We start from the raw sequence: 8,765 nt of genomic DNA, 5'->3' as shown, positions 1-8,765 counted from the left end.
AATAAAGGGAGATAACTCAATTTAATATCAATTACAGTTTATATTGTAATAATTGGAGATAACTCTATATGTCAATTAAAGTTTATATTGTAATAAAGGGAGATAACTAAATTTAATATCAATTACAGGTTATATTGTAATAATGGGAGATAACTCAATTTTATATATCAATTACAGTTTATATTGTAATAATGGGAGATAGCTCTATCATATCATTCTCGACAACATAAATAAAATAGAATGATATTGTTAGGGATATAACTCTATTATATTATTCTCAACAATATTGATTTCAAAAGATTAATATTGTAAGAGAGATAACTCTAATATATTGTTCACAACAACATTGACTTCAACATACTGACATTGTAATGGAGAAAACTCTATTATGTAATTCTCAATAACATTGACATAAATAGACTGATATTGTAAGGGAGATAACTCTATTATATTATTCACGACAACATTGACTTTAGTATACTGATTTTGTACGGGATATAACTCTATTTTATAATTCTTAACAATGTAATTACCAAAAATAACAAAAATACAACATAAATAAAATAGAATGATATTGTTAGGGATATAACTCTATTATATTATTCTCAACAATATTGACTTCAAAAGATTAATATTGCAATAGAGATTCTTAACAACATAATTACAAAAAAATTGATATTGTAATGGAGATAACTCTATTATATTATTCTCTACAACAATGACTTTAGTAGACTGATATTGTAAGGGAGATAAATCTATTGTATTATTCTCAACAACATTGATTTCAAAGGATTAATATTGTAAGAGAAACAACTCTAATATATTGTTCACAAAAACATTGACTTCAATAGACTGATATTGTAAGGTAGATAACTCTATTACATTATTCTTAACAACATTGTTATCAATTGACTGATATTATAAAGGAGATAACTCTATTATATTATTCTTAACAACATTGATTTCAAAAGATTAATATTTTAAGAGAGATAACTCTAATTAGGGTTATCAACAATATTAAATTTAAATTAATAAAATTGTGGACAACTCTATCATATCATTCTCGACAACATAAATATAATAAACTGATATTGCAATGGAGACAATTCTATTTTATAATTTTAAACAACATTGACATTAATGAACTGATATTGTAAGGTAGATCACTATTTTATATTATTCTCGACAACAATGACTTTAGTAGACTGATATTTTAAGGAAGATAACTCTGTTAGATAATTCTTAACAAAGTAATTACAAAAATTTGATATTGTAATGGAGATAACTCTTTTATATTTTACTCAAGAACATTGATTTCAAATGATTATTATTAAGAGAGATAACGCTATTATATTATTCTCAACAACACTGACTTCAATAGACTGATATTGTAAGAAAGATAACTCTATTATATTATTCTCAAATACATTGACTTTAGTATACTGATATTGTAAGGGAGATAACTCTATTATAGCATTCTTAACAATGTAATTACCAAAAATTGATATTGAAAGAGAGATAACTCTTTTGTATTATTCTCAACAACAATGATTTTAAAAGATTGGATATTGTAAGAGAGATAACTCTAATATATTCTTTTCAACAACATTGAATTTAAATGTATAAAATTGTAAGGGAGATAACTCTATTATATCATTCTCGACAATATGAATAAAATAGACTGATATTGCAAGGGAGATAACTCTATTATATTATTCTCGACAACAATAACTTTCAATAGACTGATATTGTAAGGGAGAAAAACTCTATTATATTATTCTCACCAACATTAATTTAAAAAGATTAATATTGTAAAAGAGATAACTCTAATATATTGTTCTCAACAACATTGATTTAAAAAGATTAATATTGTAAGAGAGATAGCTCTAATATATTCTTCGCAAACACATTGACTTCAATACACTGATATTGTAAAAGAGATAACTCTAATATACTGTTTTCAACAACATTATATTTAATTGAATTGTATGGTAGAAAACTCTATCATATCATTTTCAACGACATTCACTTCAATAGACTGTTATTGTAAGGGAGATAACTCTATTATATAATTCTCAACAACAATGATATCAATAGACTGATATTGTAAGGGAGATAACTCTATTATATAATTCTCAACAACAATGATATCAATAGACTGATATTGTAAGGGAGATAACTCTATTATAAAATTCTCAACAACATTGACATCAGTAGACTGATAGTGTAAGGGAGATAACTCTATTATATTATTCTCAACAACAATGATATCAATAGGCTGATATTGTAAGGGAGATAACTGTATTATATTATTCTCAACAACATTGATTTCAAAAGATTAATATTGTAAGAGAGATAACTCTAATATATTTTTCTCAACAACATTGACCTTTAATAGACTGATTTTGTAAGGGAGATAACTCTATTACAATATTACATATTCATTTTTATTAAAAGTCAATGAAAATGTATCTTTATCAATAGGAAGTCATGTAATATCCCCTGTCACGTCAGCTAGAAATATTATTTTTGATCAGCATTTAACCTTGGAACCTCATGTAAATAATGTGTGTAAATTGTGCTATTTTAATTTCCGTAACATTAGTAAAATTGGTAAAAATATTCCCTCTTCCTCTTCAAAGTTCAAAATGCAGCAGCACGACTCATCACTGGCAAAAAATATCACGATCACATTACACCAATTTTAATTGACCTTTACTGGCTACCTATTATTTTTAGAATCCAATTCACGATCCTCCTTTTAACTTTTAAATGTATAAACGATATTGCACATCACTATTTATCTTCATTATTAGAAATGTATACACCAAGCCGCACTCTACGCTCATCTTCTGATAACTTTTTACTTGTACACAAATCAGCCAGACTTTTAACTTTCGGTGAGCTCTCTTTTACCGTCCAGGCGCTCAAACTTTGGAATGTTTTACCTTTTAACATTAGATGCTACACTTCTTTAGTAACTTTTAAGTCTCTTCTCAAGACGTTTTTATTTAAGAAAGCTTTTAATTTATAGATTGTTTTATTCCTTATATTTATACATATTTTTTACGTTTATTCATTTATACTTTTATACTTTTTTAATTGCCAATTTTGCCAATATGTTGATATTCTCGACAACAATGACTTTAGTAGACTGATATTGTAACGGAGGTAACTCTGTTATATAATTCTTAACAACACAATTACAAAAAATTGATATTTTAAGGGAGATAACTCTATTATATTATTCTCATCAACATTGACTTTTGTATACTAATATTGTAAGAGATAACTTTATTATATAACTTTTAGAAACTTAATTACAAAAAATTGATATTGTAAGGGAGATAATTCTATTATATTATTCTCAACAATATTGATTTGAAAAGACTAATATTGTAAGATAGATAACATTGACTTCAATAGTCTTATATTATAAGAAAGGTAACTCCATTATATCATTTTCAACGACATTCACTTTAATAGACTGATATTTTAAGGGAGATAACTCTATTATATAATTCTTAACAACATTGACATAAATAGACTGACATTATAAGGGAGATAACTCTATTATATTATTCTCAACAACATTAATTTGAAAAGAGTAATATTGTAAGAGAGATAACTCTAATATATTGCTCTAAACAAAATTGAATTTAAAAGACTAAAATTGTAAGGAAGATAAATCTATTATATCATTCTCGAAAACATTGAATTCAAATAACTGATATTGAAAGGGAGATAACTCTACTCTATTATTCTCAACAACATTGACTTCAATAGTCTCGTATTGTAATGGAGATAACTTTATTATAAATCGATTATATTATTCTCGACAACATAAATACAAACGACTGATAATGTGAGCTAACTCTATTATAATATTCTCGAAAACATTGATTCAATAGCCTTATATTGTAAGGGAGATAACTCTATTATATAATTTTCAACGACATTCACTTAAATAGACTGATATCTTAAGGGATATAACTCTATGATATTATTCTCGACAACAATGTCTTTAGTAGACTAATATTGTAAGGGAGATAACTTCATTATATTATTCTTAACAATGTTATTACAAAAAAAATGATAGTGTAAGGGAGATAACTCTATTATATTATTCTCAACAACATTAATTTAAAAAAATTAATATTGTAAAAGAGATAGCTCTATTATATAATTCTCAACAACAATGATATCAATAGACTGATATTGTAAGGGCGATAACTCTATTATATTATTCTCAAAAACATTGATTTCAAAAGATTAATATTGTAAGAGAGATAACTTTAATATATTGTTCACAACAACATTAACTTCAATAGACTGATATTGTAAGGGAGAAAACTCTATTATAGAATTCTCAAAAACATTGACATCAATAGACTGATATTGTAAGGGAGATAACACTGTTATATAATTCTTAACAACGTAATTACAAAAAGTTATATTGTAAGGGAGATAACTCTATTACATTTCACTCAACAACATTGGTTGCAAAAGATTATTATTGTTAGAGAGATAACTCTAATATATTGTTCTCAAAAGCATTGACTTCAATAGACTGATATTGTAAGGGAGATAAATCTATTTTATTATTCTCAAAAACATTGACATCAATAGATTGATATTGTAAGGGAGATAACTCTATTATATAATTCTTAACAGTGTAATTACAAGAAATTGATATTGTAAAGGAGATAACTCTTTTACATTATTCTCAACCACATTGATTTCAAAAGATTAATATTGTAAGAGAGATAACTCTAATATACTGTTCTCAACAACATAAAATTTAAATAAAAAAAATTGTAAGGGAGATAACTCATTCTCGACAACATAAATACAATAGACAATAGATATTTCAAGGGAGATAACTCTTTTGATATTGTTCTCTACAACATTGACTTCAAATAAAAAATATTGTTAGGGAAATCGCTCTACTCTATTATTCTCAACAACATTGATTTCAAAAGACTGATATTGTAAGGGAGATATGATATTATTCTCGACCACAATGACTTCAGTAGACTGATATTATAAGGGAGGTAACTCTATTCTCGGCAACATAAATACAAAAAGCTGCTATTGTAAAGGAGATAACTCTATTATAACTCGATTATTTTATTCTCGAGAACATCAATACAAACTACTGATATTGTAAGGGAGATAACTCTATCATATTGTTCTCGGCAAAATAAATACAAAAAACTTATATTGTAAGGAATATAACACTTTTATATTGAACTCTTTTTTTTATTCTTGACACTATAAGTACAAAAGACTGATATTGTGAAGGAAGATTTGCCTATTAAATTTCTATCAACGACATTGACTTCAAAGACTGATATAGTAAGGGACATAACTCTAAAATATTATACTCAACAACATTGACTTCAATAGACTGATATTGTAAGGCAGATGACTCTATTATAATCTTCTAGAAAACATTGATATCAATAGTCTCATATTGTAAGGGAAATAACTCTATTATATCATTTTCAACGACATTCACATTAATAGACTGATTTTGTAAGGGAGATAACTCTATTTATAATTCTCGACAACAGTGACATCATAGACTGATATTATAAGGGAGATAACTCTATTATATTTTTCTCGACAACATCACTTTAGTAGACTGATATCGTCAGGGAGATAACTTAAATTCTTAACAACGTAATTACAAAAAAATTGATACAGTAAGGGAGATAACTCTATTATAACTCTATTATATTATTCTCAAACAAATTTATTTCAAAAGATTATTGTTCACAATAACATTGACTTCAATAGACTGATATTGTAAAGGAGATAACTTTTTTTATAACTCGATTATTTTATTCTCGACAACATAAATACAAACGACTGATGTTGTAGGGAGATAACTCTATTATAATATTCTCGAAAACATTGACTTCGATAGTCTCATATTGTAAGGGAGATAACTCTATTATTATCATTTTCAACAACAATGACTTCAATAGACTGATATTGAAAAGGAGATAACTCTATTATATTATTTTAGACAACATTGACTTTAGTATACTGACTCACTCCACTAAAACATTTTATGCAAATGATTGTATAGGAATGTAGTCCAGGCTATTTTTAGAAATCTTCTTTCTCTCTCCCTTTTGGGGTCTTTGCCTGCCTATTTTTGGGTAAAATTTGGTCTAGATTTGGAATTTGATGTCTGAAATTGCATTATCTTTCAGATTTGGTGAGATGATGAGAGTCTTAAAGGCGGAAGGCTAATTCTAAAAATAGTCGTTTTGTGAAGTGCCAAACTCTAGCGGATGAGTATAACCGGTAGTAGTCTAGCAAAAAAATTTTCATGGTCATCATATAATGAATTTTTTAGGAGACATTGAGAATTGGTCAGGCTTTCATTCGACATATTGGAAAGCTTTCAACGAGATTTCTGGAAAAAGTTATAGAAGGTTGAATTTCGTGTTTTAACATGGGAAGAGATGGCAAATGAATTAGTGGAGTGAATCATACTGATATTGTAAGGGAGACAACTCAATTATATTATTCTCGACAACAATAACTTTAGTAGACTGATATTGTAAGGGAGATAACTCTATTATGTAATTCTTAACAATGTAATTACCACAAATAGATATTGTAAGGGAGATAACTCTATTGTATTATTCTCAACAACATTGATTTCAAAAGACTAATATTGTAAGAGAGATAACTCTAATATATTGTTCTCAACAACATTGATTTAAAAAGATTAATATTGTAAGAGAGATAACTCTAATATATTCTTCATAACAATATTGAATTTAAATGAAAACAATTGTAATACAAAAAACTTATATTGTAAGGAAGATAACTCTAATATATTGATCTCGACGACATAAATACAAAAAAACTGCTATTGTAAGGGGATAACTCTTTTTTTTTGTTCTCGACACTATAAATACAAAAGACTGATATTGTAAGGAAGATAACTCTATTATATTGATCTCGACAACATAAATACAAAAAGGTGCTATTGTAAGGGAGATAGCTCTTTTTTTTGTTCTCAACACTATAAATACAAAAAACTGATATGTTGCTGAAGATAACTTTATTATATTCCTATCAACGACATTGACTTCAATAGACTGATATTGTAAGGGACTGGTAAGTGCCTATGTGAGTAAGTGCTTATGTTGGTAAGTGCTTATATGGGTAATTGCTTATGTGGGTAAGTTCTTATGTGGGCAAGTGCTTATGTGTGTAAGTGCTTATGTGGGTAAGTGCTTATATATGTAAGTGCTTATATGTAAGTGCTTATGTGGGTAATTAGTTAGGTAAGTGGTTGTGTATGCAAGTGCTTATGTATGCAAGTGCTTATGTGAGTAAGTGCTTAGGTAAGTGGTTATGTGGGTAACTGCTTAGGAAGTGCTTATGTATGTAAGTGCTTGTATATGTAAGTGATTATATGTGTAAGTGCTTATATATGTTATTGGTTATTTGGGTAAGTGCTTATGTATGTGAGTGCGTATGTATGCAAGTGCTTATGTGGGTAAGTACTTGTTTGGGTAAGTGCTTATGTGAGTAAGTGCTTAGGTAAGTGCTTATGTATTCAAGTAATATGTGAGTAAGTGCTTATGTATGTAAGTTATTATGTAGGTAAGTGTTTAGGTAAGTGCTTATGTAGGTAAGTGCTTAGGTAAGTGCTTACGTATGCAATTGCTTTTGTGGGTAAGTGTTTATGTAGGTAAGAGCTTGTGTGGGTAAGTGCTTATGTAGGTAAGTGCTTGTGTGGGTAAGTGTTTGTGAGGATAAGTGCTTTGTGAGTAAGTGCTTATGTGGGTAAGTGCTAATGTATGTAATTGCTTATGTGGTTAACTGCTTAGGTAAGTGTTTATGTATGTAAGTGCTTATGCATTCAAGTGCTTATGTGGGTGACTGCTTATGTATGCAAGTGCTTATATATGCAAGTGCTTATGTGGGTGACTGATTAGGTAACTGCTTATTTATGTAAGTGCTTATGTATATAGTACATAGGTAACTACTCATGTGGGTAACTGCTTAAGTAAGTGTTTATGTGGGTGACTGCTTAGGTAAGTGCTTATGTATGTAAGTGCTTATGTATGTAAGTGCTCATGTATATAAGTACTTAGGTAACTACTTATGTGGGTAACTGCTTAGGTAAGTGCTTATTTGGGTGACTGCTTAAGTAAGTGCATATGTATGTAAGTGCTTATGTGGGTAAGTGCTTATGTATGTAAGTGCTTACGTGGGTAAGTGGTTAGGTAAGTGCATATGTAAGTAAGTATGTATGTGAGTAAGTATATATGTATGTAAGTGCTTAGGTAAGTGTTTATGTGGGTAACTGCTTAGGTAGGTGCTTATATATGTAAATGCTTATGTGGGTAAGTGCTTGTGTGAGTAAGTGATTATGTAAGTGCTTATGTGGATAAGTGGTTATGTATGCAAGTGCTATTGTGAGTAACTTAGGCAAGTGCTTATGTGGGTAACTGCTTAGGTAAGTGATTATATATGCAAGTGCTTATGTATGTAATTGCTTATGTGGGTAAGTGCTTATGTATGTAATTGCTTATTTGGGTCAGTGCTTAGGAAGTGCTTATGTATGTAGGTGCTTATATATGTAAGTGATTAGGTATGTGGGTAAGTGGTTATGTATACAAGTGGTTATGTATGTAAATGCTTATGAGGGTAAGTGGTTATGTGGATAAGTGCTCATGTGAGTAAATGCTTATGTATTAAAGTATTAAGGTATGTAAGTGCTTACGTAT

The sequence above is a fragment of the Lottia gigantea genome (genome assembly GCF_000327385.1).
Source record: "Lottia gigantea unplaced genomic scaffold LOTGIsca_261, whole genome shotgun sequence".
NCBI classification, from domain to species: domain Eukaryota; kingdom Metazoa; phylum Mollusca; class Gastropoda; family Lottiidae; genus Lottia; species Lottia gigantea.
This window is presented reverse-complemented; position numbering follows the sequence as displayed.